At 44.8% G+C, this 19,570-nt stretch overlaps 1 pseudogene; it reads right to left on the bottom strand.

The window, feature by feature from the left end:
* Window positions 1-765: 765 nt before the first annotated feature.
* Window positions 766-2,060, bottom strand: LOC141568614 (large ribosomal subunit protein uL4 pseudogene; annotated as a pseudogene).
* Between the last annotated feature and the right edge of the window lie 17,510 nt (window positions 2,061-19,570).

Here is a 19,570-nt window from a genome sequence, read left to right as displayed (position 1 = left end):
CAAAACAACATAATAATTATCAATAGAAGTAAAAAGAAGGAATACAGAAGTGTAATGTAGGAAAAATTGATGGAATGGTAAACATAGAAAGGAGACATGATTAAGAAAATCAAGTGCTGGTTCTTTTTAAAAAAACAAACAAAATAAATCTTTGGCACTGTGATGACTAAAAGGATAGGACATGAATAAAAATATTAAAAATTAGAAAGAGAAAATAATTATAGATACACAGGAAGACGTTAGAACTGTAAGAAAATACTATGTAAAATTTTGTAAAAATAAATTTGAAAACCTAAATAAAATGGATATTTTTTAAGAAAAAGAAAATTATCCAAATTGACTCAAGAAGAAGAAACCCTCACAGCTAAGTAACTATGGAGAAAAATGAAAGGACATTTTTCTCTCTCTCTCTCCCCTTTCTCCCCATCCCACACACACATTCATGCATGAGCACACTCTGGAATTTGGTTAATATTAGATGTGACACTTCATATCAGAGACAGGGGAGTGAAATAGATTATTCCATCAATAGTTTGGGGGTTATTGGCTATCCATTTGAGGTGTAGGGGAGGAAAACATCTTTTCTTCTACCCATCTTAGGTTCTCTGCCTGGGGCACTGTGAAGTGGACTGACAAAAGACAGATTAACAAGAGAAAAGCATACAAATGTATTTAATGTAATTTTTACATGACACAGGAGTCTTTATCAGGAAATGAAGATCTGAAGAACTCAAGTCTGAACTGTTTTCTTTGTTGTTCCTCTTTGACCGGGTTTTTATTCAAAATTAGCTGTGCAAAGCGAATGGACTTTTACAGAAAAACAAATTTAAGTTTATGCCTCAGGCTTTTCTTCTGTGGTGGGTTTCTTTTCTGCTGCTGGTTTCTTGGGAGCTGCAGCCTTTTTCCCACCAAAGGCTTATTCTGCTTCAGAACATCACCAGCCTTCTTTCCTTTCTTCCCGGCTGCTGGCCTCTGGCCTGGAACCCCCTTCTAATCAGCTTTGGCTTCTCACGCTGCTGCTGCTGCTGCTGCTGCTGTTGCTTTATCCACCCAGAGCTGCCTGGTGAAGACTGGCATTCCGGCACATGGTCTTTCCATGTGGGTTTAGATTCAACGTGATTCTCAGGTTTTTCAGTGGATTCTTCTTCAGGAGTCTGCAACGAATCTTCCTGCGTGGTGCTCGGGGGGCTCTTTGGAGCTCCGGGCTTTTCAAGATTCTGCTCAGTTCTATAGTGAGCATGTTGTGTGTGGGAAGGTTGTAGCTACTCTGCAGGGAGGCAGCTTTACGCCGAGTGCCATACAGACCTTCTAACTTGCAGAAAGCACTTTTGGTCTGAAGGCAGACACGGCCCACGTGCCCACCAGGAGCAAGGTTCAGAATGTTCAGTTTGCTTAGATTAAGCAGAGTAGTTCCAGGGATGTTTCCGAAGGCTTTGATGATGCCGTTGTCCTCCTTATAGATGACGCAAGGTCCCCTGCACTGGATATGATGACAGTTTCTCATTCTGCCCTTGCCGCTCTCATTCGCTGAGAGGCATAGACTTTTTTGATATCATTCCAGGCCTTAAGCTTCTTAAGAAGCAAATCAGCCTCCTTGGTCTTCTTCAGCTTCAACTGTATCTTCAACCACCAAAGAAGTTCAGGAACTTGCTCAATATGACGGACTTAGATACGACCAGCGCTGGTAAGGCCGAGGCCGCCAGGGCAGAGCAGATGGCATATCGCTTCTGTGTTGTGCTCACTCTGAGGAGTCCACGGCGCCAGGTTTGGGTTGCTGCAAACATGTGGCCCCCACGACACATTTGGCCAAAAGCACCCTGGCCTGAACTCTGGGAATTCGAGCCACAGGTCTGCCAGGACCCACGGCTCAGCCCTGGCTTGATGACCTGCTAACCCACTGACAGCACAGGGCCGTCTGTTGTTCTTGTGCAAGTTGGTGTGAACAGGGTTCATAGTATCTGTCGAATGGGAGCCTTGAACAGAGCAGGCAAAGCGACATTTCTGCCAGATGACTCCCCCTTTTTGGAGAATACCGATGTCAGTGAACGAATACACGCCATGGTGGGGACAGGAGATGGCCATGCTCCTCTCAACCCAGTGGCTCCCACAGGAAAAGGTTCTTTAGCCTTCTATAATTTGGAACATTTTCCACAACCTTCTTTTATCTTTTATGACATTGTTATTTTTTAGTACAGCCCACCCACCACCACCCTCCACCTTTTTTCATAGAATAGTCTTCATTTAAGGTTTGCCTGATGTTTCTCCATGATTAAATTCAGGTTTTGCATTCCCAGGAGAAATACTTAGATGGGATGTGTCCTTCTCAGTGTCAACAATCAGAGACACACGATGTCCACGTGCCCTTTATTAGTGATGATAGTTCTGATCACCTGGTCAAGACGTTGTCTCATTTCTGCACTACTGTTCCCTTGCAACTAGTAAGCGGTCTGTGAGGAGATATTTTCAGACCATGCAAATATCCTGCTCCTGATCAAAATGTCTGAGATTTACCATCAATAAGTGATTCTTTTTTTTTTAATTTTATTGGGGAATATTGGGGAACAGTGTGTTTCTCCAGGGTCCATCAGATCCAAATAGTTGTCCTTCAATCTAGTTGTGGAGGGTGCAGCTCAGCTCCAAGTCCAGTCGCTGTTTTCAATCTTTAGTTGCAGGGGGTGCAGCCCACCATCCCATGCGGAAATTGAACCGGCAACCTTGTTGTTGAGAGCTCACGCTCTAACCAACTGAGCCATCCGGCCCCCATTCCGGAGGCTCAGCAGCAGCTCCTTGTTTTCAATCTAGTTGTGGAGGGCGCAGCTCACTGGCCCATGTGGAAATCGAACCGGCAACCTGTTGTTCAGAGCTCGTGCTCTAACCAACTGAGCCATCCGCCACTTTCAATAAGTGATTCTTAATTAATCCAGTGTTTGATTCTAGATGGCTGCAAAATGCTAATTTTTCAAGTCCACCACTCCCTGCATATTTATTTACCAGTTAGCGCTTACCATTTTTATTCTAAGAGCCTTTCCTTCATCTGCATTTATTTATCAGCTTATTATCAATATGGACACATAAATTCCTTTTTTTTAAACCAGTAAGCTCTGAAATTGTTTTTAAATTTATAAGCTATTGTTACTTTTTTTTGAGGAATACCTTATATACCACAAAATTGACCCATTTAGTGAACCGTTCCACAAATATTAGTAAATTCATACAGTTGTGCAATTATCATCACGATCACTATTGATAATGCTTCCATCTCCCTGAAAAGTTCTCTCATGGCCTTTTGTAGTCAATCGTCACTCCCACCATGCCCCACTCAGGCAACCATCAAGCTGTTAGCTGCCTCTCTAGTTTTTGTACTTGCCATGGCGGGGAGAGGAGTTGGCCACGCTTCTCTCAACCCAGTGGCTGCCACAGGAAAAGCAAGTCTGAACATTTTTACCATAGGTTTAAGGAAAAGTGGAAAGCTTTGGAAAAACATTATAGGACAAAGGGTATGCGCTAAGGTTGTAAACTAGGGGAAACTCAGCAAGGCCAGTTCATTCGTATTCCTACTGTGGTCAGTAACAGACCATAAGCAGATCTGGAAACCTGGCAAATGACCTTGAGTCATATATCCTTCCACCAATAGGGGACAAAGACCAGTTGGAACCAAAAAAAACACAGAAAAGATATCATCAGGTTTAGGGAAAGTCCCCAAAGCTGCGCCTTTGTACCAGTCAGAAGAACTGTCCTCTAGGTGACCTATCTTTATTGCCATAGTAAAATAACGCACCCTTGGGTGGAGATTTAAGATGCTAATGAGACAGACCACACAGGAAGAAGCATGTACTCATACTGCGCAGGTGCCAAGATAGACCCACCCCACATATGTAGGGAGGAGAGACCAAGGAAGCCGGGGCAGGGTCCTAAATCTCACCACTCAATAAAGCCGCTGTACTAACATACCTCAGGGAGCCACGTTCTCTTTCTGTGTGCGCTCCCTTGGTGCATCAAGCTTTCATTTTAATAAATCTTTCTTTCTGTAAGACTGTTTCGCCTACTCCCTTGATTTCTATCCTGAGAGGGGCAAGGACCACTTTCGCTGGTAACACTCTGGGTACCTCCATCTTCAGAGACAAGGATGCATCTTTCCTCCAGGTATAGGGAGAGCACCTTTCACATGAAGGTCTTATGACCTGATTCAGGGCAGAAGGGGGAGATCAGAGAATCCCTCTTGCACCTTCCATTTCTCAGATTCCTTCAGCTTAAAATATTCAATATGCCAAGGGACCATATTTTGGGGTAGCATGTCCTGGACACCATCATATTTAAAAGAATATTATTTCAACACTGTTTGTAATAGTAAGACTTTGAAGGGGGGAGCCCTAAAACTAAGTATTTATTAACAGAAGGATGGTTAAATAAATTATAGTAATCCATACCATGGAATACTATACAGTCATTAAAAAGCATAAAGTGGATCAATCATACCAGAATAAAAGATCTCTAAGATACATCAAGTGGAAAAGAGCAAGTCAGAGATGCCTCTTTGCAAGACAAAATAACCACTGTATTAATATATGTGTTTATATACACATATGGATGTAAAACAGCAGTGTAAAGACTAGAAACTTATGTTATTAACCGTGGAGAGGGGAATGTGTGTGTGCGCGTGCACGGATGTGTATGTGTGTGCTGGGTGATGGCAGAGCTTTGGGGGCACTATCATATTTTATTCTACATCATTTTTTATTGCTTGAATCTTTCATAAGAATGCAGTTATGTACTGCTTGTATACTAATATACCATTTCATAAACAACCATTTGATATTTGATATTCAAACAATCAAAATTTTATCTCCTTTCGGGGAGAACACAATAGCACAAAAAGCTTTAGAACATATCAGTTCTGATTTTTGAATTTTCCGGACCATCATTTCCTTATCTAGAAAATGAGGGTTTGAACTAGATTATCTAATTTCCCTAATAAACTTTAAATTTCTATGAGCCTATACTTCAAATTTTAACTTTGTTGGGGTTTGTTTTTGTATTTTATTTCTAATTTGTGTTTAACAATTAAAACAGGCACATGACCAGTGTAACAAATAATTTATTGCCTAAGTAACTAAATTTTGTTCTGCCATGAGTGTGGTTGCCTACTTTTATATTTAAAATGATAGAGTTTAGTTTAGTTCTTTATCTTATCAGAATTGCTACATGGTCAGTGAATGTTATAAGGAAACAGCATGCAAATCACACAGTTATAGTTGGGAAGAAATACGGCTAATTTGACTTTCCTAAGCTGTTTCTCTCAGCTCTACTCTTTAAATCTGAAAAAAGAAAATGACATAATGTAAAATTTCCATGAGAAAAGATCAGGCCCTTCTCCAGAAGAAGTAGAGAGAGTTTAAGCTAGCGAAGGATGTCACTTCCTTTGAAATCTTTAAGAAAATATGTTCTCATTTCTTCAAGGCATAGAGATAAAAGTAAAAGGACATCATTTGAGAAGTATTTTCATGCAAATTACCTGAATAATTCAAGCAGAACTTTCCCCAGAGCTTCACTACCTTGGTAGTGAATACTAGAAGAAAGAAAAAAAAAGGGTATGTAGGTTCAGCAGTGAAAAGTTCTACCGCCATAAGCTACACAGTCTTTTAGAATCCAAATACAATCTGTATGCCAGTTCTGGGGGACATTCTTCAGTGCATTTCATTTTAAAGTAAATGTAAGGATCACATGACATCCCATAACAAGGAGGAAATGAAGTAAATTGAATCTTGAAGAAATACCTCTGTCTTTGATTTCAGTTAGACAGCAAATTTGGGCCTTTTACCTTGTTACCACCTAAAATAAATTTATACTCTCTTCTACACACAACGCTTTCTTCTAAGAAATGAAGAAATTTGCAACACAGGCACCAATGTAAACCTAACGGGAAGCCATGACAGGAAATATCCTCAGGTGGGCATGCGCTCACATACGAGGGGATCATCAGAAAGAGATTCCAATGCAAATAGACAGATAAAATGTTCAGCTATTAAACTTGGACTTCTATTTCTTCATATATTCATCAGTGGGCATTAGAGGGGCACTGAGCACAGTTCTGGGAATGCAAAGATGAGTGAGACACAGTCCCTCAAGGACACAGGCTAGTGAGAGAGGCAGAGATGAATATAACAATGAGATACGATCACTGCTATTAAGCAGATATATGTGAGAACTATCAGGGGATATAGAGAAGGGAGCCTCTAATTATGTTTTGGGAAATCCGAAAAGACGTCATAAATATTTGAGCTCAGTTCTGTAGTATTAATAGAAATTCCAGATTATGAAGTAAACTTTTCTTTATGTCTGAGGTAGGAATATTAGTTAGCAAAATCAATAGCTGAAAGCACGAGCCCAAAGGTAGGAATAGAAAGTGAGAAATACCTTCTGGGGTACATACACATTGGAGAAATGGAAAGAGTTAACAAGCTCAAGAACAAAGCAATAATATCCATTCTTCCCACTTCTGTTCAACATTGCAGAGCAAAATGACCAAATAAGATGTCCTTTGCAACAAAAGCAGAAATAAACACGTGGACTACAGCAACCTAAAAACCTTCTGCACAGCAAAGGAAACTATCAACAAAATGAGAAGCAACCTACCAAACGAGAGAAAATATTTGCAAATCATATTTCTGACAAGGGGTTAATACCGAAAATATGTAAAGAACTCATACAACTCAATAACAAAGGGGGGGGGGGGAAGAAAAATGCGATTAAAAAATGGGCAGAGTATCTGAATAGACATCTTTCCAAAGATGACATATAAACAACAGGTACATCAAAAGATGCTCAACATCACTAATCATCAGGGAAATGAAAATCTAAACCACAATGAGATATTACCTCACATCTGTTAGAATGGCTATTATTGTAAAGATAAGAGGTAAGTGTCAGGGAGGATGTGGAGAAGAGAGAATCCTTGTGCACTGTTGGTGAGAATGTAAATTGGTGCAGCCACTATGGAAAACAGTATGGAGGTTCCTCAAAAAATTAAAAAAAAAAATTAAAAATAGAACTGCCATAAGATCCAGCAATTCCACTTCTGGGTATTTATCCAATAAAAATGAAAATACTAACTAGAAAAGATATATGTACCCCCATGTCCACAGCAGCCTTATTTGCAATAGCCAAGACATGAAAACAATCTAAGTGTTCAAAGGAAAGGTGATATATAATATTACTCCGCCGTAAAAAAGAATGAAATCTTGCCATTTGCCACAGCATGGATGGACCTGGATGGCATTATGCTCAGTGGAATAAGTCAGAGAAAGACAAACATCGAATGACCTCACTTACGTGTGTTCATTTTCCAGTGGATCTCAGGTCTTAATCTATCCTTGCATTGGAGGCAGAGAAAGGGCAATTAATGCTCCAAGCCTTTGAGAGGTAGGCAGGTTGCTTCTGGGAAAAAGGGGGGGGGAAGGAGAGGGTAGGAAGGACCACAGCTAGAGCCTGCACAATTTTGAAAGAAGTGGATATTTACTAATTTCCCAGTATATTAGTGCTGTGTGGCTGCACAAAATGGGAATTCACTCTGGTGTTGTTGTTCGAGAGTACTCTGGAAGAGAGACTGTTTTTCTTGCTGTTTCTGAAAGGGGTACCACCATAATGGTTACAAACATCAATCAGTCTACCCAGTTCAAGCAGGTTCCCTTAACAAAGCCTTTGTTTTTGCTTTTAATCTCAGGTCTTAATAAAGGCAGCCAAATATTAGTTGGAAAGAACTGAGCCAAGGTTATGAAGATTCCTAAATAGACATAAATGCCAAATGCAAAAGAAAGCACAAATATTAGACACCAAGCCCTCCTCTCAGAGACACAGCCCAGCTTAAGAGAGACACATCTAGAAATCAAGCACTAGCAGAGCTTGGAACCATGTGCTTAGAGAAATGAAGCAAGGAGGAGGAAATTTAGCTACTATTTTATTTTTCACCCCTGCTATTAGTAACATAGTTGAGTCTAACTTCAGCCAAACCCTTGTCTATCTGGCCTGGACTGTCACTGTGGATTTAGTATCAAGCCACTGATTGGGCTTAATGACTCCATAAGAAACAGGGAATTCATCTATTTCATGGCAGTTAATTTCCAGTTCAATTGCTTTGAGGAAACATTTGGTATTTACTTAACATGATGCTTATTAAATCAAAGTCAGTGTGAATTAATTAACTTGAAAGTGTATCTAATTTTCTAATCGGTATTTGTGATATTGTGATTTATAATAAGAAATACATATTTGGTCTTCATCCCAGTTTCTGGCTCATAGCTCCCAACCACTTAGAAATTCCAAAGTGATGAGAGCAACAATGGTGTCTTTTGTTATGTTAATGCGGCAAATTTTGGACCCCATCCTAGGGTAGGGGCTGGTGGTCAATAGAAGGCAACCTTGTGGTTAGAAGAATTGAACCTTCAGTCCCACCCCCTGATTTCTGGGGAGGGAAGAGGGGGCTTGGTGTTGAATAGACCCCCAGTGGCTAATGACTTGTCAATCATGACTACTTAATGAAGTCTCCAAAAACCCAAAAAGGACAGCTCATCGGCCCTTTTTCAGAGAGCCACCTTGCCAGGCCCCAAGCTCTATGAGGATAGAAGCTCCTTTGTTTGGGACTTTGCCCTGTGTATCTCTTCATCTGGCTATTGATTCATATCCTCTAATATCCTTTGTAATGAATCCATAATCTAGTGAGTAAACAGGTTTTCCTGAGTTCTGTGAGCCATTCTAGCAAATTATTTGAGCCCAAGGAAGGGGTCCTGGACCCGCTCTCTGATTGGATAGACATTTGGTCAGAAGCATATGTAACAATCTGGGCTTGCAACTGGCATCTAAAGTGAAAAGTGGTCTGGGGGACCGAGCCCTTTACCTGCGGAATCTGATTCTACATCCCAGCAAACAGTGTCAGGATTGAGTTGAATTCTCCCACATCCCGCTAGTGTCCAAAAATTTCCTGTTGGTGTGGGGAAACACACACATACACACACACACACACACACACACACACACACACACACACACACACACACAGAAATTGGTAGCAGAACCTATTTAGTATTAATACTAGTTTCTCCCAGCAAATGTTTTGGAGTGAAAAACAACACTTAACCCATGTATATTTCCCAAGTTTTCCCCCATTGTATTTAGTTTTAATTTGCGTGACACGTTTCACCTCACCATGTAATTCCTCCTATTTGATTCTTTTTAAACACACATTGAGGTTTGTTTATATATTAATTTTTGCTATAATCACAAACCTTTCCCCCTTCATGTCTCCTCCCCAAAGGACCAAAAAGGCCTCTTGAGTGGCTATAAATGTCTCATTATAAGCACTTAATTAAAAACTGTATCACAGTTAGAGCCAATCTGGTCTGCACTCTTCATGCCAAAAAGCAAAGTCTTTCAAGCTGTGCATTTTTACTATTAACTTTCCAGTGTGGCTTTAGAATCTCAATCAATTCTTTAAGAAATGCAAATGTTCTTTTCCCTGTGGCTTGGCAGTGGCCACTGGGAAATACATATGTATAATTCCTTCCTGGCTATGAATATTCTGCAACAATAATCAAAGCTAGAAGCCAAAGAAGATATTCCAGGGCATGCTCAACTTTTTCCAACTTGCTGGTGGAGGCCATTTACCTTTCCGCCTGCCCCTTGGCCTAGCCAGGTGGACAACGTGCCTCTATTCAGCTGCAGGCTGTTCACGGAGTTAATATTAATCCATTCTCACGACTCTATTTCCACTTCCGCTGTTGGGCCTCTGGCCTACCGTGCCTGTTCCCCTCTCCCTCCAACCCACCCTCCACTGTCTTGCCAGAGTGCTCTAGGGCCCTTTCTGGCTGCCCCAGAGAGCCATCTAGGTTCATCGTTTCATTCTCCTTAGCACCTATCCCCAGAAACATGCTTACGCTCTCATCATGGTGTCACTAGCAATTCCCCAACACACCATGGTTGCATGTCCCTCTCTATGCCTTCGAACACATTCCCTCTGCCTGCAACGTTCCTGTACCCCTGGGTCATTTCCCATCCATCCTTCCAAACTCAGTTTTAAAGCCATCTCCCCGATAAGGTTTTCTCTCATGCTCCCCGCTGCCCTGGCAGAGTAGAGAATTCTCTCCACTAGTAGCCACAGCACTAGGGCCCTTCTTCATCCCAGTACTTACCACACAGCATTTAATTACAAGTTTCATGAGTATCGCCTCACTAGGTTTGGAGCTCCTTAAAAGTGGAGGTGTTTTTCATTCTCACATTCCCAATTGTTAGCATCATGTCTGAAAATGTTGCTGGGAGTATCAGCATCTGAACATATTTTGCCATTTTTCACTTGTTTAAGTTGCCTCTTCCCACCAAAAGGTGAGCACCATTAAAAGGAAGGAACTTGTCCCATTAACTCAAGCACTTACTGTGTCCAGGCCCTGATTTCATACAGCACACCCATGCCCTCATGCCACTCTCTCTGCACTAGGAGGTCCCATGTCACAGAAGGAACTGGCCTGGCACCACATGGCCTGTGTATGGCGTCGGGACCCAGAGCAGCCTGGCTCCATAACCTAAAGCATCGTTTCCATAAGCATTTGTGGCAGAAAGGCAAAAAGACAGAAGGGAGGCGTTGTGTGGGTTTTCCCCTATTTCTACAGCGCCATGCTCCCGGCCACAAAGACTCTGACCTCCTTCTGCAGAGCGAAAGGCCTTCTCTCATCCCCTGAGCCTTCATCAGGTCACAGCAGAGCATGCTGGGTCCCTGAAAGTGTGGACTATGTCCTTCCTGCTCATCAGTGTGTCCGCCGGGCCATCAAGCACGAGGCACAGCATCTAGCTTGGCGCCAGCCCTCAATGAAATATCTGTGGAATGAGTAAGACTGAGCACAGAGGAAGAGGGGTGAGGGTGAGCTACTGCCTCCATCCCAGAGGCACTGTCTGTGACAGCGCCCCTCGGAGCTTCACAGCAGTCCTCCAATTGAAACAGGCGCCTGAATCTCTCTAGGGAGCTTCTTAAAAACACGGATGCCTGGACCTCACCCCGCAGACTCTGCCCTTCCAGCCATAGTATTCAATACGAAGGGTTACTACCATTGGAATCTGCAGGACGAGTTTCTCCCTTATTTGCTCCAGGCCCAGAATTTCTGGATAACGAGAAGCTGTGTCACTCTGTGATGTATGGAGTCTAGTGCCCTGCTGGGCATCTGGTAAACGTTAGTTGATATTAATAGTAATAAAGCCTTTCCCTTTATCCTTCTGAGCGTCTTCTAACAAGGATTCTAGTTCCACCCTCTCACTGTGAATGGATGGCTGACAGGTCTTGAGCTGAGTGTAACTCACCTAGTTCTGAGATGGAAAAATGAGTGTATCCTTCCTGAATGTAGCCAGCAGCTATTGGAAGAGTCAGACCCTCTGCTCATGCTGGGAGGAAGGGAGTATGTTTTTCAATAAAAGCATATCAAGCCCTACAAGAGTCACTTGAAAAGAAGGTGTCAGAAAAACAGCAATGAAAAAGCAGTCTTGAGAATCTGGGCCTAAAGGTGAGTCTTAAAAGAGAGCCACTTTGGGAAAAGGTGAGGTATGAAAGGAGAGAAATCAAATACTGAGCACGACCTCCCAGCAGAGTTGAAAACAATGCAGCAGTTTTTTCCAGCAGGGATGATATTCTTAACAACATTGATAATATATATAATAAACTGTACAGTTGTGAGGTACTTTTCCTTCAAAGAGGTCAAAGCACTTTCCTGTATTGTCTCACTTTAACCTTCCACAATCTGATTTGATGGATTGTGGCTGGAACTGAGGTGAGGAAACTGAGGCACGGGGAATGTAAGCAGAATGAATCCACCTGTGGGAGAGTCAGACCCCACATGAGGACTCGGGATTCAAAGCCCAGGGTCCTTCCCACCAACACCAGCCGACGTCTCATGACAGTGATGAAATGCAGCGTGGATCAGTGAGACCAGAAAATAGGCACTTGATTAGGAGCTGCTAGGCTCAGACTGGCAGATGAGCTCCGGTCTCTAAGAGGGGTCCCCAAGGCCGCCCTCTGACCAACACATTGACCTCTTAGCTCAGCCCTGCGTCAGCAGGATTGAGCTGTGGTGCGTCCTGTGTGAACCCGGATCTCAACCAGGGCCCCAGCCATAGGGAAGGGAGGAGGGAAGGGAGGAAGGAAGGAAGGAAGGAAGGGAGGGAGGGAGGGAGGGAGGGAGGGAGGGAGGGAGGGAGGGAGGGAGGGGGCCTATTCAAATTGCAGCACAGCCCTCTGAGCCCAGTGGGGGTAGGGAGTGTCCCTTGGACCCCTAGGCTACCCTCCGCCCTGTCTACCTCTCCACACTTTGCACAGGTGACTGTGTCCACACCAGGCAAGAGCCTGGACAGGGTCCCCTAAATTCCTCACATTTCTCCAGCACCCTGTAGGATTTCTCTATGGCGACGTTTCCCCGGCTCCTCAACTGCAGCAAGCCCAGAACAGCACCCTCTTCCCCTGCAGGCCATGGCTCCTCTGCCACCGGCTCCTTGTAGAGAAGCCAGCATCCAGGTAGTCCCCCTGCCGCTCCCTCATCCCCCACAGCCAGCTGGTCACCATCCCCTCAACAGCACCTCCTCCTGGCCCCCCTTCTCTTAGCCACTGCCTTGATTCTGGGTCTCTGTTACCCTGCCAGGGTCTGTGCAGCAGCCTCTGAAGAAGGTCAATGCCTCCCTCCCTGGGCTCCAGCCCTGGCAGCTCAATCTCTGCAAAGCTGCCAAAGTGGGGAGCTGGCTGTGAGGGAGTTCCTGTGTAGCTCCCTGTCACTTTGAGAATAACCTGAACTCCTTAGTACGGCAGCAGGCCGGCATCTTCATGATTTAAGCAATACCCTTCTCTCCAGCCTTTGCATGGCAGGAACTAGGAAACTAACACAAGGACTCGGGGATTATCCAGGTGGAGAAAGACGGGAAGAGCCCCAGCTAAGCCCCTCCCCACCTCAGTTCCTGCCAGAGCCCCGCCCTGCCTGTTCCCATGTCCCAATTGTCCCAGCAAACAGTGCACTGTGTCCCTGGCTCCATGCCTTGGCTGGGGGCTCCCTTCCCCGCTTCCTCCACCTGGACAACCCAAGTCGATGTATTAGTTTCCTAGTTCCTGCCGTAATGATGTGCCACCAACTGGTTGGCTTAGGACAGAAACTCATTTTCTCCCAGTTCTGGAGACCAGGGGTGTGAGATCAAGGAGCCAGTGGGCCCCGCTCCCTCTGGAGGTGCCAGGAAGGACCGTTCTAGGCCCCCTCCCGGCTTCTGGGAGTTCCTTGGCTTGTGCCAGTGTAATTCCCGTCCTCTCATGGTGTTACCCCTGTGTGTGTCTGTCCTTGTATCTCAATCTTCCCCGTTTTATCAGGATACATACTGGGTGCTCACCCTAAAGACCTCGTTTGAATTTGACTGATTACCTACCTGTGTGAAGACCCTAACTCCAAATGAGTTCACATTCTGAGGTACTTGGGGTTAGGATAGGATTCCCACAAATCTTTTTTGGGGGAGGGGGTGGGGGGGAACACTACTTAACAGTCCTTAAAGCCACAGCTTGAGCACGGCCTCCTGCCCCTCCCCCTGCCTAGTCCTCGTCACACCGTCACACCACATTGGAAAGTCCGCTTGTCTGTGTCCCCCAGCTGACCATGACTCTGAGAGAAAAAACAAGACTTTCGCCTCTAGCCACAGATCCTACCAGCCCAGGCTGGGTACATCGCGGCATCAAGCGCTCGCTGATGCACGCAAGCAGATGGTGATGGATCGCGCAAGCTGTGCCGCTGGCCCCATTACCTGGCTGCACCACAGGATCACAGGCAGGTGTAAGTGACCTCTGTCCAGACCCTCGCCTCAAGGACAACTGGGTGAGCGGCACATTCAGTCCTTTGCCTCCTACCAGCCTGGTCCCAACAGCTGGAGACCAGCGATGACAGGGACCCTGGGGTGAGATGTTAAGAGGGCCACACCTTTGTCCTGAACGGCAAGCTGTGCTCACGAATGTTTGCCAAAAGGAAGAGGGATTTTTTTTCTGGTTGCTTCTCCGACCGACCTTTCTCTGAGCCCTGCGAACCCGTTCTTCTAGCTGAAGATCCTTGTGGCGGAACGGCGAAGCAGACTCGGAGCTCCGCGCAGCTCCCTTCTCTCCCAGCATGCGGGGAAGTCACGAGGCTGTGGCTGCCATGGCTTCTGCACACTCATGCCTCCTGCGTGGCGAAGGCCGCCGGGCGCTGGCCCTGGCCGTGCTGTGGCTGGAGTAGCCAGAAGCGTTGCACGGTGCCAGGCCCTTTGCTTCTGGCTATAGCACCTGCCTCCTCAAACCAAGATTGGAAATTAAAGCTACCATCTCCCCCCTCGGCTATGGTAATAATGCTGAAGGTTCATTTGGAAGTACAGGGGACAACTGGCCGTCAGGGACTGGCAGTAAGTACTGTATGTAAAGTACTGTGAAACGAGGGCGAGGGCGCTGTGGTCTCTGTGTGGGGCTGCTCCCCCGGGGTCCTAACAGCAGTATTGTCCATAGGTGGCAGAGCCAGCATTCCAGCCCAGGTGGGCTCCATCCTACGGCCCATATTCTTAGCTAAATCACCTGCAACACCGTCCAGTCTTCAGAAATCAAAGTCACAAACAAGACTTTTGAATTGAATGAAACTTAACTTGGTCCTCTTGCATGTCCAGCATACAGCACATAAACTGCCCTTATTGACAAAACTGGAATCTTCCTCAATTGTCTTCCCCACCCACTACTGCCCCCAGTTGTTGTTGTCACAGACGGTGGATGAGGCAAGAAGGCTACCTGAGTGGAAGCAAAGAGTGAAGCAGTAACAGAGATGAAAATAACCTCCCTGTACCCGAATAAACCTCCAGCAGATTGGGCCCCGTGGGGATCCTGGCACAGCCTCACGGTAACAGCTGTGACAGGCTCCTGTCCACGCACTTTCTACAGACTGTGCAGAAATGACACAGGTTCCTGCGTGCCTCACGGGGAGCGTAACTCAGTTCCCACCAGCTAAGCACACACAAACGGATGTCATGGGCTCCTACAGAAGTCACTCCTTAGCAAGGCAAGGGGCCATGCTGGACAGGAGTCCCGAACTTGAGTCCCAAAAGTTTGCAGGAACCGGGGATATGAAGAGAGGAAGCTGAGAAAGGGAAGGAAGCTCAGCTGACCCCAGGAGAGCACGGAACACATGAATTTTCTTCATTTTCATTCACTTCTAATTCATGCACATGGATAAAATGAGTGCAGGTCTGGCAACATTCCCAAAACTGGATTCGTGACATTTAACTATGTATTGTTAACCCTGAAGAGGGACCAGAAGAGCTAAGGGAGAAGAGCCTTCATTCCCTCCACTGCTTCACGCCTTTCAGTGGCTTCCATGCCCCCTGGAAGTTCCGGGCGTCTGGGCTGGTTATGAGGCCTGCACAGCGTGGCTCCGGCTCGAGCTCAGGCCACACCCAGGTCTGTGCTACATCCTCCAACCATCTTGTTCCCCTGTCTCCAAAGTAGCTGTGCCCTGTGCCCTGAACAGTACTTCCGCCCCCCCCCCCCCCGCCCTTCCCAGCTGGCATCTGTTCGTCCTTCGCATGTCCCCATACTCACCACCTCCTCCCGAAGCCATCTCGGCTGGCCAGAGGTGCAGGTCAGTAAGTTTCCTAAGTTCTCTCCTAACACTTCTACTCCCTATCAAAGCACTCATGCTGATGGAAACTGCGTGTTACCAGACAGAAAGCTCCCTGAGGGTAGGTCTGGATCACTACATCTTTACTGTGCATTGGAGGGACGAGATGATGTTGAAAACATGAACTCAAATGTATGGAGTGACTAAATCCAGGGATAAAGCTTGACTTCTTCCTGCTGCCCCTGAGAGGCCTCTTCCATCTGCTCCAAAAATAGACCCCTCTAGTCTTATTGACAGGACCTGTTTAAGCAGGAAGTGTCAAGCCACGGACCTACCCAGGTTCTTTGAATTTTGACCGTGTGCCACTAAAAAAAAAATATAATCCATAAACCCAAGCCAAGACTCCATCCATCAGACACCAAAGGCCAAACCTGCCATCATCAATAATGGCCTGATCTTGCCATCGGCACCTGGCAGTGAGAAGAATGATGCAGGCCCACAACTCAGGGGCACAAGCAGTGGCACCAGCTCTGACGGATTGCCTTTGGATGCCCACAGAGCGTGTCTGAGAAGCAAAGAGGGCTTCTGTACGGCAAGACGGGAACTGCACAGATGTGGAGCTTAGTTGATTGAGAGAAATTAATAAAATGTTACTTTGTCATTTAGATGTATATTCATTTTTCATCTGGATTAAAGATATACTACATTTTCTTTCTGAATAAAAACATGCTAACTAACATTGACATTGACCTGCTCGGGAGAAGGAAAGCCAGTGGAGATTCCTTTTAATACTAGAGTAGGGGAGTAAAACTGTTTCTTTATTCCTAAGGGTAACCCGATAAGGTTGGAGGCTATTTGGGCACTTTTCTGCCTTTGGAGTTGTTTGAAGGAGACTTGGGGGGGTGGGGTGGGGGGTCAGCAGCAATGTGCCAGTGAACCGCAGTGTAGCATCCGTCGCCGGAGGAACTCTCCACACGAGGACTCACACCCAACGTCCTCCACAACTCTTACACGCCCGAAAAGTGGCCCAGGGAACACACTGCTTACGCTGCTCACCAGTCCTCAACAATCCCCTTCTCTGGACAATGCCCCTGGCTACACTGATTGAACCGTTTCCAGAAAGACAGTCTGGTCATTCGAAAATCTGACTGATGAGGACTCAATTCAGGGGAGACTGGATGGGGAACATGACGTAGCTGACGGGAGAGAGAAGAAACCTACAGAAGCAGTGAGACTCCCCCCTCATAATACAGACTGGGGGACCAGAGAGGAGTTTACGGGGGGTATTTGGAAAGTTTCAGGGGTGTTAGCACCTTAGAGTTCCATTTCAAAGCCCTTATTCAAGAGAATTTGATAAGTTAGTTTTGCTATAAACTGGTATCTTCTTAGCTTTAGATTAAAGTAATCTGTACAGCAATATTCATCTTAGCATTGCTCAGAATAGTAATAAACAGTTAAATAAGGTGACTCCATTCAATGGAATATTATGATACAATTAAAACAAGTATTCCGAAAAGAATGCTATACTATGGAAAAGGCTTCAGATGCAATGCCATGTCAAAAGGCAAAAGGAACTCAAGTGTGCATAATATATGTTATGGTAAGAGAATCACTATATGACACTAACCTGTTGATCTGATGGAAGGCGAGGGGAAGCTGAACGACTTAGAAGCAACTAGGGCAACTGCCCTCCGGATAAAACATCACGGGAAGTACGCTGTGGATATGACCCCACATTTCTCCTTTCTTCTCTTTTACCACAGGGAAACAAAGGATAAAACAACTTTTTTGTTTTTTCTGAGAACTAGAAGCAGGGCACTGAAAGCCGGCCTTTACCTCGTGCGTTTTTAATTTTGACTCCTCTGCTACTCACAAGGGTTCTAGCACACTTCCTGCTCTGAAACTCTCAGGAACTAAAGCCAGACCCCAGGTACCTTACGTATCCCCAAAACAACTGCAATTCTGAGGAGGTGTTCAATCCATTAGATTATATTCCTGCAAACTATTATCTCCGTAAGGACATTCATTACTGCAAACCCAACGCCTAGCACAGTACGTGGTACCAAAGGGTTCTTCAAAGCATATTTGTTGAAAGAATGTTTTCTGAATACTTTTTTAGAATCAGGGTTAGTTTAAGCAGAAATTGAAGTCAGTTCAAGGTAAAAATTGTATGTTATTGTATTTAGGTACCAGGTTTTTAATTTGCTATGACTGTATGGTACTTAGACAAATAACTTTACGGTTTCAATTAGTTTGAAAATTCGCCAAATAAACACGTAGTGTTACCTTGAGCACAGTTATTCACACCCAAGAGAAAGAAGCTGAAGCCAGAGAGCACCATCCACTTAGCGTCGCTTATGTGAATCACAGACAGACTGCGAAGGAGGAAACCAACAGCTTGTGGAACATTCCCCTTGCAAACTGGAACCTCTGGAATGATAGCACTTGTTCCATGAGGAGTTGATCCAAACCACTCCCAGGAAGAGTACCTGCGGGACAGCCCTTTGGGGCTAAGGCTGGGAGGAGAACAGGAGCAGCCATATTGAAACCTTACGGCCAGTGACTAACCAGGAGAACTGGTGCCAGCAGGTCTCCCACGATGCCGTGTCTGGGGCACTACTGACAGGTGCCACTTGGAAGCCCATTTCAATCCAAGCTGCTTTTGTGCTACATTGCCTGTAGTTAGTATACAGCACGTGACTGGTCCGCGTGCTACACAGACAGGTAAATTCAAAGATTTCACAGGCTCTTTCCTGTCCTGTCAGCTCTCTGCTGTATCGTCAATGAAGACCTCTGTAGATTCTTCGGAATAAATGTGAAATGATAATAGTAAAAATGCTTTAAATAAGTGAAGTTCTGGCAGGTTTCAAGTGCTCTCTCATTCAGTTTCAGACCCTCTCATTCACCCTCACGAGGTCAGGGTTGAGAAATGAAACTTAGAAAACTTTTAAGGAGACAGACTTATTGAGTTTAACAAAAAGAGCTGAATAACATCTTTCAAGGATGGGAATGGCTTTCACACAGTGAAGAGCTACTTTTCATTTACTCTAAATAAAGAACAAGAAGAGCAAAGTTTTAGTTGAAACTTGAGGAACTTAACTTCAATAACATGTTGCCTTTGGTTCTCTGATACTCCTTTGCTGGAATGTTTTTAATTGGGGTAGATTCTCATCTTACTGACACGCCTTTTAAACAATTCAACCTGAATACAGAAGATGGAGCAGATTGTCTTTTAAGGACTCTCCATCTTTAAGATGTTGGACATTCAAAAGCTTTGAGAGGAAAGTGCACCTTGTCATTTGATGGCCAATTCAATTTTAACAAACATTTCTAAAACACCAGACAAGTATTTTCATACAGATGATGACCAAATAGCTTTTTAATCCATTTAAACCAACTGGTCGATTTTCTCTCCTAGTTATTGGGTAGTGTCCACCCTTCCTCCAACTGTTCTGACCTGTTTCCTCCGATCCTTTCATTCTATCTATGTCCCTGTGAACTCACACTGTTCTCTGCAATAAAGATGGGTCTTTTCCCCTTAAGCCATAGAATCTTCTAAAAAAATGAGGATTATTAACCACTGTGTCCTGGTCAAATTCCAAAGTGAGAAATTACATTTTGCCTCCTTACTATTTCCCCTGTCATTTTAATTAGAAATACCATTTAATAGTTCACTCGAAATAAAACCTGTGGCAGAGAGGGCTGCCTCCGAGGGACCTGCTTTTTCTAGCACAGAGGAGACAACACTACAGAGACATATGACTAATACTGCTGGGGCAGGAGCTGAGTACATTGGGATCCTTTGGGAGTAAAGGTACCTCCAACGAATCAAATTGATTTTTATTTTACGCCTGTGGTAGACAATCCCATAAGACAGCTATTCCCCCCAGTGTTTTGCAGCACCTTTTGAGATTCAGAATCAAGGCAAGAGCAGCTTGGTAAAA

The sequence above is a fragment of the Rhinolophus sinicus genome, chromosome 7, assembly GCF_057876585.1.
Source record: "Rhinolophus sinicus isolate RSI-liver-muscle chromosome 7, RSI-T2T, whole genome shotgun sequence".
Lineage (NCBI taxonomy): Eukaryota > Metazoa > Chordata > Mammalia > Chiroptera > Rhinolophidae > Rhinolophus > Rhinolophus sinicus.
Note: the sequence above shows the minus strand (reverse complement) of the source record. Positions and strands in the feature narration are given on the sequence as shown.